Source organism: Sus scrofa, chromosome 14 (genome assembly GCF_054392235.1).
Source record: "Sus scrofa isolate SSC_HxYL_T2T_F1_AM1 chromosome 14, Sscrofa_HxYL_maternal_Yorkshire_Landrace_v2.0, whole genome shotgun sequence".
Classification (NCBI taxonomy): domain Eukaryota; kingdom Metazoa; phylum Chordata; class Mammalia; order Artiodactyla; family Suidae; genus Sus; species Sus scrofa.
Genome location: NC_139396.1, coordinates 77,288,734 through 77,311,497, shown reverse-complemented (window position 1 = coordinate 77,311,497; position 22,764 = coordinate 77,288,734). Strand labels below are relative to the sequence as shown.

Genomic DNA, 22,764 nt, shown 5'->3' with positions numbered 1-22,764 from the left:
GAACACCGTGCTAGTGGTCTTGTTACTTCCAGCATCTGTGAATTAAGAAAAAAGTCCCCAATCCAATGGGAGCAACTTTGCAAATGGCGCCCTAGTTACACTTCACCAGGCTGCAGACTGGGAAGAACAGATTGCAGCAAAGGGAGTCTTGCAATTCAGGAGTTGGTGGGAAGGCCGGTGGGGTATCCAGGTCACATCCTTCCCTCCTCCCCTCACCCCCCACAGCCTGATCCTTCAGTCACTTCAGGACTCCTTTCTGGGGGTAGTGGGGTGAGCGCAGACAAGAAGGAAAGGAACTTCAGACCTAGAACCAGGTGAAAAAGTTGAATGTGGCGAGACCCATGTGGGTCCCAGGAAGGGAAAAGAACAGCAGTTTGGGGAGTTATGGGTGGACTTGGCAAAACGCTTCCCTTTGGCCAAATGTCATGGGCTGTTAACTATTCAGGTGACATATGTTCCATCATCACCTGGCACCAGCAGTGATTTTCTGGAATGCATGGACAGGCTGCAGAGAAGGGAGTCAGGCAAGGAGCCTCGCCCAGCTGGCTTCCCGCCCTCTTCTCCCCCACAGCATCCCACCCCTGCCCCCACCCCCCACAAACATCCTGATTGGGTTTACACGTGGGAGCGTGGGAAACAGCTCCCTTTCTCAAGCCACCAGAAGTTGGCAATTACCAGCTGCCAGGGGGAAGTGATCACATGGAGACCACAGACAGACAACGCGGCTGTAAAAAGCTGTTTTCCAGTGAAATTTAAATCAGGCCAACAATTCTGAAAACGCTCCCAGGGTCTTTTATTATTTAGAATCTGGGCACAGGGATGTGTCTATTTTCACAAGGAATGCTGCAGGAATTGAGTCTTTAGACATGTACCATGAAGCCCTGCAAACACTTGGGACAAAGACTGCCATTAGCATTGGAAAATTATTTTTCGGTCAATTTTCTGGCACATTCAGCTCCCTTGTCAGTGATAACGAAGAAAGGCAAACATCATGTACAGAAGAGCCAGAAGTTCCCTTTGAGTCTTAGCTTAAACTTCTTAGTATGTGGTTTTGATTTTTTACAGATGTAACAATTCCTGGCAGACTCATAAGACAACATTCCCTTACATGTGGGTACCAGTCTCCCAGGCGGGTACAGTCTTACATGTGGGTACACTCTCACAAATCTTTACAGCTTGTGATGGTCCTACTGGCCTTGTTCCTTTTCTCCATCTTTTTAAAGTCACCAGCTCAGAGTTCCTGTCGTGGTGCAGGGGAAACAATCCAACTAGGAACCATGAGGTTGCGGGTTCGATCCCTGGCCTCGCTCATCGGTTCGGGGATCCAGTGCTGCGGTGAGCTATGGTGTAGGCTGCAGGCGCGGCTCAGATCTGGCATTGCTGTGGCCATGGTTTAGACCAGCAGCTGTAGCTCTGATTCGATCCCTAGCCTGGGAACCTCCATATGCCAAGGGGGCAGCCCTAAAAAGAAAAGAAAAAAAAGAAAGTCAACCAGCTCAACAGAAAGGGCAGGAGCATGAAGAGAAGGGCCTACAAGGTACTTAGGAGGCCAGAGGACAGACCCAGGGACAACTGAGACAGGCCGGACCTGGGACCCTCAACCAGAGCCCTTGGACCTAGACAGACTCTCCTCCAGCAACAGAACACAGAGAAACTAAAGGGACTAAAAATCACTGCACACATGCGCAGTTGGGGCAAGTTATAAACAATAAGATACAAAAAGGCCACAAGCCAACTGCGACTTCTGAGACTCCGGGAGCAAAAGCAGGGTTCTGAGCATGATCCCTGCACACAGCACCACTAAGGGAGTAGGGAGACCACCTAAGCCGCCCCTCTGCTGACCTACTGATCCACCCTCACCCTTACCCTCACCCTCACCCCATTTAAGGGACCAGCTCCCCCACCCACCCCATGGGCCTCACAAAGGATCACAGCATCACTGGTTACCACTGTTCTTCCCACTGGAGTGTGATGTCATTAGGAAAACAGTTTGCATAAATGTGAACCCTTAACTCAAATCTGAGCAAGTCTCTAGATCTATCTACCACTTTCCAGGAAATGCAGGGGCAGAAGTGCACATAAATGAAACCAGAGGGCTATATCCACAAAATCCAGAATATGGGACATTCTGAAGGACAAATACCCAGTTTCTTTCCTTTTTCTTTTTGCAGCTGTACCTGCAGCATGTGCAAGTTCCTAGGCTAGGGGTCGAATCCAAGCTACAACTGCCAGCCTACACCATAGCCACAGCTACACTGGATCTGAGCCACATCTGGACCTACGCCACAGTTCATGGCAATGCCAGATCCTTAACCTACTGAGCAAGGCCAGGGATCAAAACTGCATCCTCACAGACACTATGTCAGGTTCCGAACCCACTGAGCCAAAATGGGAACTCCCCCAGTTTCTTTAATAAACACAAGGCACAAAAAAAAGACGTGAGGGAAATTTGTAGCTTTCAAGAAATCCTGAGAAACAAATCTACCTGATGTGATATGTGATCATCACCTGGATCCTGATTTAAATGAATTAACTGAAAGGCCGAATAAAGTATTTTATGAACCTATGTGATATTTGATGATATTAAGGAATTACTGTTAACTTTTTAGGAGTGATCATGATTGTGCAGTTTTGCTTTAAAAAAGAGTCATTTTTCAAAGACACATTCTCTGAAATATTTACAATAAAAGAAAATGTTTGAGATTTGCTTAAAAATAATCCTGTTTGGGAGGGGATATGAGGACTAGGTGGGGCTACAAACAAAACTAGACAAGCTATAAATTGATCCTTGTTGAAGCTGGGTGATTCATGGGAGTGCATTGTAATATTCTATTTGTGTATATGTTTGAAATTTTCCAAAAAGAAGTTAAAAAAAAAAGATAATGAAGTAATTGATCTAAAGTTTAGCCAAGAAGAGTTCCCTGGTAGCTAGGTAGGTTAAGGATCTGGCATTGTCATTGTGTTATAGGCTTCAAGTCCCCTTCAAGGAGGTTAAACCAAAAAGCCTCTGGCCCTATCACATTGTAATGCTCCTTCCCCAACCTTGACCAGCCTCGACTGCTCAGTCCCTACCAGGGAAGGAATGTCACCCATTCCTCACCCTGACTCTATATAACCTGTCCCCCATGCAAATAAGGCATCCTCTCCCTAAACCAATGAGAAGATCAAATATGCCCCATATGGAGATCAAACAACACTCAGCCCTTATGCACACTATAGGAGTCTGGGGCAGCAGAAATTGGGTCTCCCCTCAGGTCCACAGCCTGGGGGATATAAGAGCAATTGTAAAGTGAGGTTGGCCCACTTTTTATCCGTGTGCACATGCGCACTCTCCCTCTCTCTGAAAATGTACTTTTGCTTTAATAAATTTGTAAAACACAAGACCACCTGCCTCCATCCCTACATGGTGAGACCACTGGCTCTATCTCAGCACTGCTGCAGCTTTTCCCAGATGGAACAGCCCCTTGCCCCTGCCACCCCACCAGACTGACCACACAAATAAATCCTTGCTACATGTGGGCAGGAAATAACGCAGAGAGATCTGACAATTGCAGCAGCTTGGGTCACTGCTGTGGCGCAGGTTCAATCCTTGGCCCAGCGACGTCGATCACTGGCCCAGCAATTTCCACATGCTGTGGGCATGGCCAAATAGAAAAATTTTAGCCGGAGTTCCCGTCGTGGCGCAGTGGTTAACGAATCCGACTAGGAACCATGAGGTTGCGGGCTCGATCCCTGCCCTTGCTCAGTGGGTTAACGAGCCGGCGTTGCTGTGAGCTGTGGTGTAGGTTGCAGACGAGGCTCGGATCCTGAGTTGCTGTGGCTCTGGCATAGGCTGGCAGCTACAGCTTCGACTGGACCCCTAGCCTGGGAATCTCCATATGCCGCGGGAGCAGCCCAATAGCAAAAAGACCAAAAAAAAAGAAAAAGAAAAAGAAAAATTTTAGCCAAGAAAGGTAGTTAACTTTTCTAGCTAAGCCCACAGAAATGTTCTCTGTCAAAAGGAAGGTGCGTGTCCATTGTCTGAATTCTTCCTTCTCCAGATGTAACCAGCCCTTTCCTCTCAGCCCCTGCCTCTTTCTCTACGAGATTTTCAGGAGTGTTAGTTGCACTAGGTGAGCTAGACTCCATTAAAGCACAGGAGTTGCTGGTGAAGGCAGGTTTAATAATTAACTAAAGTTACACACGCTCAAGACAGCAAGTACAGACCCCTGAGTCCAGAAGGAAACAAGTGATAAATATGTAAGTATTACACAGCAGTCATGAGTGCTATTTTCTGTTTACCAACTTTGGGTCAGTGAAAAAAAACCACATGAATTATGAGACCAAGCTTTTGTTTTGATGTGAATGCTGGTGAGGAGAAGGCTAGGGTAGAAATACATGCGCTGGAAAAAAAAAAGTTCAATTGCTTATGCTCTCCAAATTCACTGTGGTGTTTCACCTAAACTGCATAAAAGCTGAGTGCTTTTGCATCTATGGTCCCCTTGGCCTCAACAACCCTCACTTACTTTTGTCTTTAGCAAAAAGTCCCATTTCTCCCTGTGAAGCTCTCCTGCCCTGCCCAAGCTCCTTTATGCCTCCACCTCTCTCCATCTTTTGTCAAAAAAACAAGACAGGGAGTTCCCATCATGGTGCAGCGAAAACAAATCTGACTAGGAACTATGAAGTTGCGGGTTCAATCCCTGGCCTCGCTCAGCGGGTTAAGGATCCAGCGTTGCCATGAGCTGTGATGTAGGCTGACAGCTGTAGTTTCTATTCAACCCCTAGCTTGGGAACCTCCATGTGTGGCCCTAAAAAGAAAAAGAAAAAAAGAAATATAATAGGCCCCAAATGGAGTCACTTACGCTAAGCCCCGCATCACTAAACCAAGTCTTAATTATAGTTTCTGTCCTCCCAGAAATGGCATCTTCAACCAGTCAGTCAAGAACCACCTGAAAAGCACTAGTGAGATCATCTGCCTGATAGACCCCTGCTTCCCCCAAAAGGAAAATAACTTGGCAGTAACCAACATGTTTTTTTTTTTTTTTTTTGCCAGATAACTTCCTTATTCCCGCTCCCTTCCCACTGCCTATAAAAATCTTTCATTTTGTCCAACTTCTCGGAGCTCCTTTCTAACTGCTAGATTGGATGCTGTTCAATTTGCATTGATTTTTGCTCAAACTCTTAAAAAAATTTTAATATGCCTCAGTTTACCTTCTAACAGTTCCCAATTAGCACCCTGGAGCCCCGACTTAGGTACCCTGACTCCCAGCAACACCAGCACATTCTTTGCTGTAGATTATGTAATAGGGAAAACAAATGAGTCCATATTGAATGTTTCTTTTACTTTGACCTTTGAATTCTATTGCTATTGCTAAAAGTTAAGAATGTTGCCTAAGCCTGAAGTTTACAGGAGAGCCAGCTCATTGTCAAGGCTCTGACCTTTAAAAGTATAACACTTTTGGAGTTCCCGTCATGGCGCAGTGGTTAACGAATCCGACTAGGAACCATGAGGTTGCGGGTTCAATCCCTGGCCTCTCTCAGTGGGTTAAGGATCCAGCGTTGCCGTGATCTGTGGTGTAGGTCACAGACGTGGCTCGGATCCTGCGTTGCTGTGGCTGTGGCGTAGGCCAGTGGCTACAGCTCCGATTCGACCCCTAGCCTGGGAACCTCCATATGCCGCAGGAGCAGCCCTAGAAAAGGCAAAAAGACAAACAAAAAAGTACAACACTTTCCCATTACTATGAAGACAAAAAGTTGCAGGACAGAGAAAAACATTTGTCTCATTGGAGGTTTATAAGAACACTGTTGACCAGACCCACCCAAACAAGAACAAAGGATTCCGGTGCCAAGAACTTTGCAGCGACCAATCACACCTGCTCTTCTTTTGGTATAAAAGAAGCCTGGATCCTAACTTGGTGAAGATGGTTCTTTGGGACACTAGTCCACCATCTTCTCAGTCTGTTAGCTTTCTGAATAAGGTCACTATTCTTTGCCCAAAAACTCAGCCCTCAATGTATTGGCCTTCATACAACGAGCCGTATGAGCTTGGATACCATAACGATCACACTGCAGAAATCTCATGCATTGAATGCACTCCTGGATTATTGACACTTAAAACGATAATAATGCTATATTATTGTCTTAAGGTAACTCTAACCACATATTGCATCGCTGAGGTTCTTGGTGGAGTAAATAATGCATCACTCCCTTATTGAAAGACAGCTACTTCCAGCACATTGACCCGCGTAAATATCACCCTGAATCTTATTGACAGTTCATGCTGGGAAAAAGAAGTTTGTTCAAAGCAAAGTTAATGTTTAGAACCGCTCACTGTTATTACTAGCGTAACTCGATGCCCCTTTGCAGAACACACTCACTCACTCACCTCAAGGAACTTGCCTAAGACCGGCTCTCTCCATCCAGCTGCACCATCAATAACATTACAAAATGCCCTCTTCCCCCTCCCCCACCACCGCTGGGGAGAAAATGCCAGCCCCACAGGGTTAACAGCTGGAGTCACTTATATACAATTGTTTCAACTCAGCTGACAGTTAAGAAGGGGCAGGATGGAGCACTAACTCGCCGGGAGGGGGCAGTTTCATTTCCAATCTCGCATGCATCTTTAAAGTGATCTTCCAGGCACAGGATGCCCAGGAGAAGGTCTAAATGCGGGTACATTAAAATTACGTGTTCGATTCCTTATACTCATGTGCACATCGAAGCAGTCAAACAAGAGCCATCTTTTTCAGCTTCAAAGGGCCTAGTAGCAGTTCCCAGGGCAGAAAGCAGCCTGCATCCGTGAAAAGCCTTCTTTAAAAGCCTTCTTTAAAACAGATGTGGTTAGGAATACTTGAAGTAGGCACAAATAAGAAACAAATGGGCTCCTTTTAGAAATGCAAATAGCTGCCCTGGGAAGACAATGAAAATTGCTTGGAGTTGCAAAATCCAACTCCAGGGGTGGGAGGAAGCAGAAACTTAAGGTAAAATAATTTAGGGCAAAGAAGGAAAAGGCAGCAAATGCTTGCTGCTGAGTTTGAGGCCCTTTACTAAAGCTGTTAGCATTTTAAAAATTTTAATACAAACCACCCCTTGCATGTAAATAAAATAGACAAGGAAATGAAAAGAGACGTAAGGAAGCTTCATGTCACACAGCCAAGTGGGACCAAGATTTGAACCCACATCTGGTCCAAAACTTGTGCTCTTTCTGTTATATGTATTCAGTGGCCTAGTTTAAAGAAACTGGGAGCAAAAGTCCTGGTTGCAAAGCTTCATGGGAGAGCTTCATGGATAGAGATTGGGCAGCTAGAAAAAACCTAGAAAACAAAAAATGGCCTAAGAAAAGAAAAACTTTAGAAAGCAGTCCCCCAAAATAGCCTGGACTAATGATAACAGTCGAGGTGGAGGTTGATGGATACCAGCCTAGAGCCCAGAGGGGTCCTGGGGCCTGACCCCCTTGTGCAGTACTTTATAGTTTATAAAGCTTTTTCACTTCAGTTATGCAAACCTAGGAAAGCGTGTATGAATATCCTCATTCTTCATTTGAGAAAAAATGAGTTTCCATTGACAGGACTTGCCTAAGGTCACACACCAGAAGTGCCAGAATGAAACTCTTGAGTCGACACTGCAAATATTTTCTATTAACCCCACGGAGCCAGAGAAACGACTCTGGCTTGAATTAGAAACAAAGGGATTAGCAGATAAAAACAAGGGGCGACCTAGGGGTAATAGTTGAGCCAATGTTTTAAACTGAATCCAGTTAATGTCTAATGAGAGACTCTGGACCAGTTACCCATCTCTTTTGCAGATAACTTCCACCTGAGATTATTTTCTAACAGTTAAAAATGGCTGGGGGAGTTCCCATTGTGGCTCAGTGGTAAAGAACGCGATCAATATAAATGAGGACTCAGGTTCGATCCCTGGCCCAATTCCGTGGGTTAAGGGATCGGCGGTGCCCTGAGCTGTGGTGTAGGTCACAGACGCAGCTTGGATCCTGCGGTGCTGTGGCGGTGGCGTAGGCGGCAGCTGCAGCTCTGATTCAACCCCTGGGCTGGGAACTTCCATAGGCCACACCAGCAACCTAAAAAGCAAAAAGCAAAAAGGAAAACAGGCTGGGAGTCTAAATTTTAACCTCTGGCGTGTCTGTCAAAGATGAGGTGGACGTGTCCTTCGGCGTTCCAGAAACGGAGGGGATCAGGAAAGGAAGACAAAGGTCTTGTCCACACCCTCTGTCTCTAGGAAGAAGTGTACTCTTCCCAACACCTTGGATGTGAAACCTACAACACTTCCGATTCCGCCAGAACCCAGATTGGGACGTGACCCCACAGTTTTTTTCATTTGATTCACTCGCCGGCTGTCTGGACTTATGGAAGGTCAGGCTCTTCGTGCCTCAGTGCAGAAGGAATTCAGCGAGAGGCAAAGTGATAGATAGACAAGAAACAGATGTATTAAGATAGGACACTTGTGAGGGACACAAGTAGGCAGGTGAGGAGCCTCTACCCCGAGGATGAGATGGGCTCCATTTTTATAATCCAAGGAAAGTGGGAAGGGGAAAAGACTGCCTTCTTCCCCACACTTGGAGTAAAGGCCAGGCTTACATCACTAGCTCCTCCTTCTTATTGGGTAAGAGAATATTTGACCTAGAGGTCAAACTAGGACTGTCAAGCTGCTTATTTATTCAAATCAGCAGAAGGGTGGTAACAGATGCTAGAATACGTTGAATCATCTCAGGTTTCCATATAATGAGAGTCTCCTACTTTGGAAGGTCATCTTTCCCTTAAATTCCTGTCCTTGGTCCTAAGGATCATTATCTGGCTGCCCTTGAATGCGGGCTTCATTTTCTCTTTCACGTAATGACCTAGGCATAGCTCGTACTTTTATTTATGGTTTTATCGTTCAGCAAGCCTGCTTTGTTCCACGACATTCTGATGCTTTGCTTGAGCGATTATGAACTTGGAGTGGTCTCCCAAAGTGCCCTAGGTTTCCCGCTCTATCTGTGGTCCCCTACTGGGACTTCTACAACCGCCTGTGTAACCATCCTACTCCATCTCTACCAGATAAGAGGCTCTCAGAAATTCACCTGTGCTGACTGGGGCACCAGGACTCCCTCTCTGCATTTGGATGATACGAATCCCTTAAACTGAACACCAGTCCGTTAGTTTGACCATCAGAAATTACAGGGAAAGAATTAAGCACCCTTCTTCCTTTTCAAACTGAACCATATTAGTGTAACCCCAAAGCTCTAGCTAATGGAGGAGAGCTCTTTGCCATAGTATGACAGCTATTGACAGCTATTGGCACAACATTGTAAGTCAACTATTCTTTAATTAAAAAGAAAGAAAGAAAGAAAAAAGTAGGCCAGCGAATAAATGTACACAGAATACTAGAAACCAAGAAGCAAACAGCAAAACAAAATAAAGCATTTTGGCAACCCTTAATTTAATAATTGCTTTAGGGAAAAATCATCAATGGCTGCTAAAGACACTGACTGAAGACACTGAATGAAAGGTTGGTGGGCAAGGGGGCAGGTGCATAAGGACAAAGTGTCACCCCCTGGCTTGCTCACTGCTCACAAGGGGAAAAACAGCTTGACAGACATGATCTAGCTGTTATTGCCTTCACAGGAGCAGCTGACAGAGCAACAACCAGACACCACTTGCCTCCTGATGTTATACAACATGATATATAGGGCTTCGTGCGTGAAGTAGTCTTGTTAAATAATGTCTAACCTACTCGACAATAAAAATACAAATAACCCAATTGAAAAATGAGCAAAGGTTAGATTTACAAGGAGATCCTGCTGAATAGCATTGAGAACTATGTCTAGATACTCATGTTGCAACAGAACAAAGGGTGGGGGAAAAACTGTAATTGTAATGTATACATGTAAGGATAACCTGACCCCCTTGCTGTACAGTGGGAAAATAAAAAAAAATAAAAAATAAAAAATAAATAAATAAATAAATAAAAGAAAAATGAGCAAAGGATGTGAATAGACATTTCTCCAAAGAAGATATACAAATACCAGTAAGTACATGAAAACACGCAGAGCACCATTATCATGGGAGAAAGCAAATCAAAACCACAATGAGAGAGAGACCACTTCACACGCACTAGGATCACTTAAAACCACAAAGTCAGATAATAACAAGTGTGGATGATGATGTGGAGAAACTGAAATGAAACCCTCAAACACTGCTGGTGGGAATGTAAAATGGTGCAGCCCCTTTGAAAAATGGCTTGATAACTCCTCAAACTGTTAAACATGGAGTAACCATATGACCTAGCAATTCCACGCCTAGGTATGGACCCAAGACACCTGAAAGCAGATAGCCACATAAATATTTGGACACGAACATCCATGGTGGCATTCTTCATAACAACGCATAAGGAGAAAAACCTGAAGATCCATTAACTTACGAACGGACAAATAAAAAATAGAGTAGTATCCAGCCATAAAGGAATGAGGAGCTGATATGTGCTGCAACATGGATGAGCCTTGAAAATACTATGCTCAGTGAAAGAAGCCAGTCATGAAAGGTCACACGTTGTATGATTCTATTTATATGAAATGTCCAGAGCAGCTGAGTCCATATAGAGACAGACAGTAGATGAGTGGTTGCCAGGAACTGGGGGAGGGGAGGAGATGGGGGAGGTGGGGAATGATGGCCAAGGATCCTGGGTCTGTTTGGGGGTGAGCAAAATATTCTGGAGTTCAACAGCCGCGATGGTTGCACAACTCCCTGGTTACACAAAAAACATGGAACTGTACACTTCAAAGAGGTGAATTTTATGGTATGTAAAGTATACCTTATAAAAGCTGTTATTCAGAAGATCAAGCGTTTACACACACGCTCGTACATTTGTGAATCTCTCTTCAGGGAGATAAAAAATTCATGAATAGTGATTGTCTCTGGGGAAAGAACCACAGGGCTGGAGGCCAGGGTAGGAAGGAAACATCCCTTAACACAGTTTTTACAAGTTGTTTTTTTTTTTCTTTTAACAATTTGCATTGTCTTACTATTCCTAAAATTAAATTAAAAAGAAAATGCTATGTTTTCTAAAGAAAAAAAGTCTAACCTGAATATTTTCAAAATTACCTGTTTTCAGAAAATGCAGATAACAGACTAAACTACATGACAAAAAGATAGTCAAATGCAGAAAGCAGGACGTTTTATGGGACAATAAGCCATGACTCTTAAACAAATTGATAAATCACACTGGGGAGGGTATTGGTGGAGATGAAAAGACACTAAAGAGGAGTTCACTGGCGGCACAGTGGGTTAGGGATCTGGTGTTTTCACTGCTGTGGCTCGGGTCACTGCTGTGGCGCAGGTTTGATCCCTGGCTCAGAAACTTCCACATGACATGGGCATGGCCAAAAAATTAAAAACAAATAAATAAAAAAGACACTAAAGAGCCATAGCCAAACATAATGCTCGTCCTCCTCTGTACCCCAGTCTGAGTAAGTCTTAACTACAAAGAACAACTTTGGGGATACTGGAGAAATTTGATATAGACTGAGCATAAATTGATAATAGGAAATTAATATTAAGTGTGAAAATAGTCTGCTGGATATATAGGGAAATGCTCTTATTGTTTTAGGAGTTCATATTAATATATTTAGTGATGAAATGTCATGAAGACTGTAATTCACTTTGGATACATGAGAAAAGAGAAATAAATTAACCAAATAGGGAAAATGCTAACAGCAGTTACGTTTATGTAGTGTGTCTATAGGTGTTCATGACACTAATTTCTCCCATTGTGTGTGTGTGTGTGTGTGTGTGTAGGTGTGAAAATATTTGTAATAAAAAACAAAAAAAAAAAGCAGGGGGGAGTTCCCACTGTGGCTCAGTGGTAATGTGGTAAGAGTCCTCCCAGCACACAGGGAAGGCAACATGGCATCATGAACATCTATGATGTGTTCATGTGTGACTCTGTCACGACCTTGTAACATAGCCTCCCAATCAGAATGTAAGAATGTATGTTACCATATAAGAGAGACAAAGGGGAAAAACAGTAAAAAGGGACTATTGAAGGGTATATAAGGCTATACCCCACTGCACTTGGGGCTCAGCCTTTGGAGATGAATCCGCTGAGCCAGTGCCAGCACGAGTAAACACTGCTTCCTGGCAATAAGCCTCAGTGTCCCATCTCTCTGTACGAGAATCCTCCAACAGTAATGAACCCAACTAGTCTCCATGAGGACTCTGGTTTGATCCCTGGCCTCACTCAGTGGGCTAAGGATCCAGTGTTGCCATGAGTGGCAGTGTAGCTCATAGACGTGGCTCAGATCTGGCATTGCTTTGGCTGTGCCATAGGCTGGCAACTACAGCTCCAATTTGATCCCTGGCCTGGGAACTTTCATATGCCACAGGTGCGGCCCTAAAAAGAAAAATAATTAAAGAAAAATAAAAGAAAAAAAAAATGTAATGAGGACAAACAATTAAGAAACCTTCTCCTTAGGGACTAAGAACAAAATTTTTTCACAAGCAATGCAATGGTGAGGGGTGTGATACAGCAAGAGTGTGTAAGGCAGTGTGAGTCGTGTGAGTCGTGTGATACATAAGTGTGTAATGCAGTGAGTGGTGTAATGCAGTGTAAGTGGTGTGCTGTCGCGTAAGTAGTATGATGCAGTGTGTAAGTGGTGTGATGCAGTGTGCGTTCCATGAGAGCCAGAACCATGTGCAATGTCACTTGTCATGTGATGTAGCCACACATACTTAGCCCAAAAGTCTGTACATCCCAGGGCTGATAAAGAGACTGTCAAGTGAATAAATGAAGAAAGGAAGGGAAGAATCTGAAGCCCAGCTGACACAGTATAAAGACTGCAGAGCGAGGAGTTCCCACTGTTGATGCAGTGGGTTAAGAATCTGACTACAGGAGTTCCTGTTGTGGCTCATTGGAAACGAACATCTCCAGTATCCATGAGGATGCGGGTTCGATTCCTGACCTCGCTCAGTGGGTCAGGATCCAGCATTGCTGTGAGCCGTGGTGTAGGTCGCAGATGTGACTCAGATCTGGTGTTGTGGCTGTGGCGTAAGCGCGGATTCAACCCCTAGCCTGGGAACTTCCAAATGCTGCAGGTGCCGCCATGGGAAAAAAAAAAAAAAAAAGCAGAACTGGGGTGAGAAGATATGCACTCAAGGTCCAACTCTGATACAAGCTAAGTGTAATTTAACGAGGCTGTATGTGTCAGTTTTCTTCTCTACAACATGCGGTTCATTCTATCACCTGCCTGGGCGACCTCACAGGGCTGCTGCATGTCTCAGATGAGATAACACCTGAGCAAGCCTCCCTGCCCCTACCTCCAAACAGCTCTGGAATCCACAAGCCATGTCCACACACAGTCACCACCTCTCACCTGGACCCAGGTAACAGGTCCCCAGCCATGGGATTCACTCTGCCTCCTCCACACCTCCCTTAAAAGTCCTCTACCCTAAACGCAGCATCATCTTTTAAAAACTTTTATAATAACACCCCTTATAAGGGAAGCTTTTGAACACATACAGAAGAATCACACAAGGAACCTTCCATACACTCATCAATCAGCGGCCACAAGTACCTACACGCTCTACTTCTTATCTGTTCCTTCCACACATGTGCATGTTTATTTTCTTCTTTCTTGAAGTTTTGAATTTGAGACAGAAGGCAATAAAATATCACTCACAAGGGTCCACGTGTGAGCAGACACAAGTGACAGGAGGGTGCAGCCAGGGAGGTCAGAAGGGAAAGGGGTGCCTCGACCTGGGTAGGACAAGCTGGTGGTGGTGAGGAAGAGAAAGTGGCTGGTGAGTCTGCAGCCTGGCACGTGAGGAGAGCAGGCTAATAAGGAAAGAGGGCAGAGAGCCAGTGCAGCCTCGCCATGGAAGTTGCAGACATGCGGTGAGAAGCTGGATGTCATTAAGTGAAAAGGAAAATGCCTGGAGGGCTTTGAACTAGACTGTCCAGCTCTGGCTTAATTCCCCCAGTTCTTGAGCCACTGTCCTCACTCACAATGGCTTTCATTCCCTTCCAGAGACATGCCAAGCTCCTCCTCTCTACATGCTCCTGGTCTCACGCTCAGTAAGGAACCCGCCTGATGCTTCCCTTTGTCACATGGCTGGCCCCCTACCCATGCTTTAGTTTTAGGTTGAGAAAGTGCTCCTGATCCTTGCAACCAGCTCCGTTTCACCACAGTATATGAACTTCTCCCTCACGGCACTTAATCACAGTGGCAGCTGGTCAATGATCAATGTCATTACTGGTTTGATGTCTGTCTTCCTCACTATACTGTAAAGTCCGTGAGAGCAGAAACCATACTGGTTTGGTTTCAATCAGTCTCCTTCTCCAAAGCCTAGCACTGTCCTGGCATGTTAGGGAACAAATGAAACGTCTGTTGAATAGATGATGTATTGCAATGTTGCACTGCATTTTATTAGAAATAATAGGCGGTGTCCTGAGATAATAAATGTACATATTCAACAGCTGGTCCCTTGATCAGAGCATATCAAAGATCCAAGATAAAAGGAACCTTAGAGACAATCTTGTCAAACCTCTTTGTTTTATAAATAAAAGAGATCTGGAATAATAAGAGTGTGAGATAGGAAGGGACTGGACCTCAATTACGACTTGATTAATCAACATGATTAATCAATGTCACTTTAGCCCCTACTGGAAATTAATACTATAGTCTGTGACTCAGCCAGAGCTACTGTTAGACCACAGAGCTCCTTTGGGCAAATCAGAAGCAGGTGCCCTTTCCCGGGTGGCCCCAGCCCCATGCTGAGGCTCATGGCTTGGTGAGTGGCCTGCAGGCTGGACTTGAGAACCTGTGAGTTCCATCAGTCAGAGCCCTGTGTTGCAAACTGCCTTATAACCATGGGCGGTGGCCCTGGGCTTAACTATAAACTTCTATGTGCCACTAAGTGTGGCAAGTCCACAAGTGATGCCAAGAAGAAGAGAACACAATCTCAGGGAGCCAGGCCCCCACGCAGCTCAGGACTAGGACTGGGCTCTATGCGCCCTCCCATTAAACCTGGTTCTCTTGGAGTTCCTGTCATGGCGCAGTGGTTAACGAATCCGACTAGGAACCATGAGGTGGCGGGTTCGATCCCTGCCCTTGCTCAGTGGGTTAACGATCCGGCGTTGCCATGAGCTGTGGTGTAGGTTGCAGATGCGGCTCAAATCCCGCGTTGCTGTGGCTCTAGCGTAGGCTGGTGGCTACAGCTCCGATTAGACCCCTAGCCTGGGAACCTCAATATGCCTCAGGAGCGGCCCTAGAAAAGAAATGGCAAAAAAAAGACAAAAAAAAAAAAAACCTGGTTCTCACCTCCCCAAAACATCACGGGACCATGTCGAGTATGGAGAAATACTTCTTCAACCTGAAGTTTGCTATAAAAGAACTTACTAGAAATGGCAAGAAATATGAGAAAGAGGAGAAGGCTGGAAAGCCCAAGATGAAAGAAGCCATTCAGAAGAGCAACAGAGAAGCTGCAAGAACACACGCTGAAAATACAATCCACCAAGAGAATCAGGCAATTCATTCTTGAGCCTAAGCACTGGGGTTTGTGCTGTGGCAGGAAGAGCTCAAACTGTGGGCAAGAGTTCACAGCCATTGGCTAAGTCTGCAGATGCTACCTTGAGGGGTATGAACCTTGAAAAGATGATCGCCCTTAGTTTCCCACTGTAGTGCAGCGGGTTAATGATCCAGCTTATCTCTGTGCAGGTGCTGGTTCGATCCCCAGGCCACGAGCAGTGGGTTAAGGATCCAGCATATCCCCAGCTGTGGGGTCACAGCTCTAGCTCAGATTCGATCCCTGGTCCAGGAACCTCTGAACTTCCATATGCCATGGGGGTGGCCAGAAAAAAAAAAAAAGAGAGAGAGAGAAAAGATGTTTGCCCTAATGGACGAATGTGAACGCCAACTGGAAATGCTAGATTGTCAAATGTGACAAAGAGAAGACGCCACGAGTGCCCCAGAGCCCTCACATCACCACAAAACCAAGTGGCTATGGTGATTCAAGAAATGGCAGGTAATTTTCCAGCTATAGGGATGCAACTAGAGATTCTCATACTAAAAGAAGGCAGAAGTAAAAAGACAAATATCCTATGATATCACCTATATGTAGAACCTAAAATATAACGCAAATAAACTTATCTACAAAACAGAAACAGAAAACAGACATAGAGAACAGATGTGTGGTTGCCGAGGAGGAGGAGAGGGTATGGAGTGGGAGTTTGGGGTGAGTAGATGCAAACTACTATAAAGAATGTGATAAATAGCAAGGTCCTACTGTATAGCATAGGGAACTATATTCAATATCCTGTGATGAACCATAATGGAAAAGAGTATGAAAAAGAATATATACATATATATATATGGATCAGCGGTAACAAACCTGACAAGTAACCATGAGGGTGCGGGTTTGATCCCTGGCCTCACTCAGTGGGTTAAGGATCCAGCATTGCCATGAGCTGTGGTGTAGGTTGCAGATGCAGGCTTGGATTCTGCATTGCTGTGGCTGTGGTGTAGGCTGGCAGCTGTAGCTCCAATTCAACCCCTAGCCCGGGAACTTCCCTATACCGCAGGTACAGCCCTAAAAAGAAAAAAAGAAGAAGAAAAAAACATCCAGCACCAAAGTCCTACAGAATAAAGAATGGAATAAAAGGTTTGGGTTTTAAAAAAAGACATGGGGAGTTCCCGTCGTGGCGCAGTGGTTAACGAATCCGACTAGGAACCATGAGGTTGCGGGTTCGGTCCCTGCCCTTGCTCAGTGGGTTAACGATCCGGCGTTGCCGTGAGCTGTGGTGTAGGTTGCAGACGCGGCTCGGATCCTGCGTTGCTGTGGCTCTGGCGTAGGCCGGTGGCTACAGCTCCGATTCAACCCCTCGCCTGGGAACCTCCATATGCCGCGGGAGCGGCCCAAGAAATAGCAACAACAACAACAACAAAAAAAAAAAAAAAAAAAAAAAAAAGACATGGAAGTTCCCTGGTGGTTCAGTGGGTTAAGGATCTGGCATTGTCACTGCTATGGTGTGGGTTTGGTCCCTGGCCACAGAACTTCCAAGTGCCACGGGCACAACTGAAACAAAGAAAAAAAGGCACTATCTCCGCTCTCAGTGAAGAATGCCCAGTTTCAGAACACATTGCTTCATGACAAGCTATATAAATACATTAATGCAATGAATGGTCACAGCTCCATAAGAAAGGCAATGATGTCACTGTTTTATGGATGAACAAACCAGGGCTTACAGAGGTTAGATATCTTACCCCAAATCACATAACCAGTAAGTGGCAGAACAGAGATTCAAACTCACATCTGCTGGGCTCCAGAGGCCTTACTCTTTTTGTGCTACCTACTGATATTCCAGTTGAATAGATTAAAAAATTTTTTTCTCTTTAATTTTTACTTTATATTGGAGGATAGTTGATTTACAATGCTATGTTAGTTTCAGGTGAACAGGTAAAATTAAGATACATGGGAGTTTCCTAGTGGCTCAGTGGGTTTAGAATCCAGGATTGTCCCTGCTATGGCTCAGGTCACTGCTGGGGCATAGATCTGATCCCTGGCCTGGGAATTTCCTCACGCCATGGGCACGGCCAAAAGAAAAAAAAATTAAGATGCATGAACACTGTCAGCATAATAAATTCCAAATCAGACAGGATTAGTGTTAGAGAGGGTTCTAAGGACTGAGAGATTAATATAGTCTGCTGGTACCCGTCAGCCAGGTCTCCTTTCCCCAAAAAGACAGTGTTGGCTCTGGGATGAAGTGGCGTTCCTGCTGGGGCACAATGGGATTGCCGGCATCCTGGGCGTGCTAGGACCCTGGTTCTTTCTCCAGGCCAGCACAGTAGGTTAAGGACCTGCATTGCTGCAGCTGTGGCTTGGATATGGGTATCGACCACAGTTTGGATCCGATCCCTAGTACAGGAACTCCATGATCAAAGGGCCAAAGTAAGACCTATTTTACACTTACGCTATGGTGAAGCTGGAAATAAAGCTAGAAAGGCAGAGTGAGGCCCTGAATTGAGGCCAAGGCATCCACTTTCCTCTCAAATTAAGATGTGGGGAGAGCACTAAGGAAACTGAGCACTGCTGGCAAGTGTCACTTCCAACATGACAAGAAAGATCCAGATGCAAGGGCCTGCCGCGAAGGAGGGAGGGAGAAGAAGTGTTGACTTGCCAAGATGTCCACCATGTGGCTCCATCCAGCGGGGCAGTTCTCAGTGCTCACTTTTGGCCCATCAGCAGCATCTGACATGATGGGTCACCACGCCCTCCTGATGCCCCTTCCTCACCTGGTGTTCAGGACCCCACTGTGCTTGGTGTTCCTCTTGCCTTTCAGGCTCCACTGCTGGCTCCTCCTCCTTTCCCTGACCTTGGACCTCTTCTCTATCCACACATGCTTCCCTGATGGAGGTTATTTAGTTCTCTTGTTTTAAAGACCATCTAGGTGCCAATGACTTCCATGTTTATATCCAAAGCCCAGGTTTCCCTTCCAAACTCCAGACTCGTACATCCAACTGCCTACTCCATTCTCGATCTCTAGTGTTTAGGATACATCACCTATATCAACTATATCACTGACCTATTTTTTATGTTTACTGCTTATTTTCTTGCTCCCACTCCCCTACTAGAATACAAACGCCTCGAGGACAGGATTCTTTGTTTTGACCACTCATATTCTAAGTGGGTAGATTAGTGACTGGCACACAGTAGGCACTTGATAAATATCGGTAGAATAAATGAGTAAAGGGAAGGGGCACGGCGGCCTCAAGGCAGGATGAGAATCTTTAAAATGTACGTACCAAGGGAAAGCAGGTGGCAGTGGAAGTTGCTGAGGGGAGGAGGAAGGTGAGTAATTCTCAGGACACCACGTAGAACCTGAGGTGACAGGTGAGCATCTGGGGGGAAACATCCGGTATGATTTTGAAAATCTGGAACCAGTGCTCATGAGAGAAGTCACAAGCAGAGACAGTGCCCTGGAGCAGACAGGTGAAGCCAGATCTCCAGAGAAAGGAAAGGTGAAACAAAGGAAATCATAAACCACACTCTAGGACTTAAGGGGTTGTGTTGTCTATTTGTGGGCAGAAAACATAGGATGAAACCAGCAAAGGAAATGCTGCCAACGACCACAGTAGACCTAAGTCTGCTGAAAGGCTGGGGAATGCACCCTTGGAGATGCTGAGCTCCCTCAAGTGTTGGGTGTTGTTCCTTTATGACAGTCCAAAGCTCAGGGCATGGGGACTACCTGTTCCTCTATGGATTGTCCTTGAGGGCAGGGACCAGGTCATATTTCATTGCTGCACTTCACACAGCCCCAGCACCTAGCACAGCCCCTGACCACACAAGAATCCCTGGCAATGCTGGTGGAATGAAGCTAATTATGAAGAAAGTGAGCAGCCTGTATTGGCAGAGAAGGTAGGGTAAAAATAGGAGAAAGTTAGATCTTGAAAGAAGAGTTAAATTTACCCTGCTTAAGGAAAAATTCCTATATGTAAGCAGTATAATGAAAGTCAGTTTGTGGAAGACATATATGGTGTGTGTGTGAGAGAGAGAGAGAGAGACAGACAGACGGATATGAGGGAGGGAGATGAGGAAATGAGTCAGGACGGAGGTACACAATTTTTTTTGCTCCCAAGAATATCCTTTTATTATTTTTCCATGGCACGAACAACTTAATTTCCAAAACAAACTGAACTTACTAAATAAGAACTAATTCTTTTTTCCATGTTATGAATCAAGACATAAATATCATATGCAATCAAATCATGTCCTAGAATTTCTTCTTTTGGTCTACAGGCAATCCGAGCTTTCAATCAGCCAGAGATAACCAGCCTTAGGAAACTGAGGGGACAAAATTCCAGATAAAGGAAGAAAATGTCGTGATTACTCTATGCCACATCATTGTGGTTTTGAAGAACTCTTGCCTGAGACGTTCAGGTCATCGGCCAAGGCAGCAGCGCTCATGTAAAAGCCCACTGGCTCAGCAAGCTGGCTGAGTAGATTTACGGACTGGCTCATTCTCCACTCATCACCCAGGATGGGGTCCAAAGAATGACTGGCTTCATCACTGGGGCTGTGCTGACTCACCATTCAAAAACAGGAGGTTATTCCAAGGAGCGCATCAGACCTCATCACGTACTGGCCCACAGGCAAGTCCGGCAACCAAGGTGGCCCCTCACCCCACCATGGAACACGTCCCCACTGATACTCTGCCTTTGAAGGGCTCTCAAACTAAGGCAGAGGCATGTGATATATAGAAACCATTAGATCAGCAGCTCTTGAACATTTTGGTCTCAGGACCCCCTTAGACTCTCAAAACATTTTAAAACCATGGATTCTTGGAGTTCCCATCGTGGCGCAGTGGAAACAAATCCGACGAGGAACCATGAGGTTGCAGGTTCCATCCCTGGCCTCGCTCAGTGGGTTAAGGATCCGGTGTTGCCATGAGCTGTGGTGTAGGTTGCAGACGTGGCTCAGTTCTGGCATGGCTGTGGTGTAGGCCAGCAGCTGTAGCTCCGATTCAACCCCTAGCCTGGGAACCTCCATATGCTGAGAGTGTGGCCCTAAAAAGCCAAAAAAATAAATAAATAAAACCATGGACTCTTGTGTTGATATAGGCTGTATCGATCACTTGTCAGAAATTAAAACTGAGAAAAAATTAAATATTTATAATACTTAAATAACAAGGAACTCGCTACAGGTTAACCTATTTTTGCATGAAAATAAAACCCAAAAGTACCTAGGGAGAGAGGGGTCCTTGTTTTACACTTTTGCAAGCTAAGGTGATGTCTGGCCTAGTGGAAAACAACTGGATTTTCCCATCTTCTGCATGTGGTCTGTGGTGATAAATTCACAACCTACGCAGATAGCACACATCATGTAGCCTCTAGTGAGCTCCTTTATACACACACCAGAACATGGGAGTACAAAAAGCAAGCAATGTTTTGACTTTGTGAATTTCTTGAAAAAATCTCCAGGATGCCCAGGAGTCCCCAGACCACACTGTGAAAACAGCCGAATTGGGTCATCAGCGTATCTTTTCCAAGGATTCTAAACTCAGCTCTTAGCTTGCTTCCTACTTTCCTATTTCCCCTTGTAAACAGCAGCAAAAGTTCCATTTGCCTCCCAGCCTGATTGTTCACATGAAGGTCTACAAGCTCCAGGGCATCACTACTTTCCGGTCTCCTTGGTGGTCCCCAACAGCACAGGCAAACCTGGACTAAGGACCTTTCACTCAAGTCAGCCCCCAAGGCCACTGCCATCACTCTTTCGCTCCTCCAGACCAAGAATCCTTCCCTGCCTGCCTTCTCCTCGGTGTCCTATGTGTGACTGGTTAGAAATCCCATTGGTGCATCTTAAATCAACTCAGGTTCTACAGATGGCCAGCAGGCACATGAAAAAAATGCTCAACATCACTAATTATTAGAGAACTGCAAATCAAAAGTACAATGCAGTACCACCTCACCTCACACCAGTTAGAGTAGCCATTATTACCAAATCAACAAACAACAAATGCTGGAGAGGATGTAGAGAAAAGGGAACCCTCCTTCACTGTTGATGGGAATGTAAGCTGGTACAATCACTATGGAAAACAGTATGGAGTTAACTCAGAAAACTAAATACAGAACTACCATATGATCCAGCAATCCCATTCCTGGGCATATATCCAGATAAAACATTCATTCAAAAAGATACATGGACCCCTATGTTCACTGCAGCACTATTCACAATGGCCAAGACATGGAAACAACCTAAATGTCCAACGACAGATGAATGGATTAAGAAGATGTGGTATAGGAGTTCCCGTCGTGGTGCAGTGGTTAACAAATTGACTAGGAACCATGAGGTTGCGGGTTCGGTCCCTGCCCTTGCTCAGTGGGTTAACGATCCAGCGTTGCCGTGAGCTGTGGTGTAGGTTGTAGACACGGCTCGGATCCCGCATTGCTATGGCTCTGGCATAGGCCAGTGTCTACAGCTCTGATTGGACCCCTAGCCTGGGAACCTCCATATGCCTCGGGAGCGGCCCAAAGAAATAGCAAAAAGACAAAAAAAAAAAAAGATGTGGTATATATACAGAATGGAATACTACTCAGCCATAAAAAGAATGAAATAATGCCATTTGCAGCAACATAGATGGAACTAGAGATTCTCACACTAAGTGAAGTTAAGTCAGAATGAGAAAGACAATTACCATATGATACTACTTACGTATGGAGTCTAAAATATGGCACAAATGATTTATCTGCAAAGAAGAAATAGATCACGGACATGAAGGGCAGACTTGTGTTTGCCAGCAGGGAGGGGGAGAGGGACGGATGGAGAGGGAGTGTGGGGTAGGTGGATGCAGACTTTACATTTAGAATGGATGGGTGATGGGGTCTTGCTGTACAGCACAGGGAACTGTGTCTGGTCTCTTGGGTTAAAACATGATGGAAAATAATAATAATAAAAAAAGAATGTATGTGTAGGGGTGGCTGGGTCACTTTGCTGTACAGCAGAAATTGAAGGAACACTATAAATCAACTATACTTTAATTAAAAAATTTTTTAAAAAAACCCTCAAGTTCACCCACTTCTCTCTTTACTCCCACCCCAATTCCTGTAAGCCCGCATCCCCACATGTCTGGATAAACCAGCAACTTATGGGACCAGTTTTCTTGCTTCCAAACTCTCCCTGTCTGTCTGTTCATGCTGTCTTGCAAACTAATGCCCGACTTACCTTACTAAAGATGGGCATGCCTTGTGACCAGACCCAGACAGTGCCACCCACCAACCGCCAACCTGACCCTCTCATGGAA

General features: G+C 45.2%; 1 protein-coding gene across 16 annotated transcripts in view; it reads right to left on the bottom strand.

The window, feature by feature from the left end:
- NID1 (nidogen 1) overlaps nt 1–22,764 on the bottom strand; it is a 120,750-nt gene that overhangs the window by 92,885 nt on the left and 5,101 nt on the right. The window lies entirely within an intron of this gene.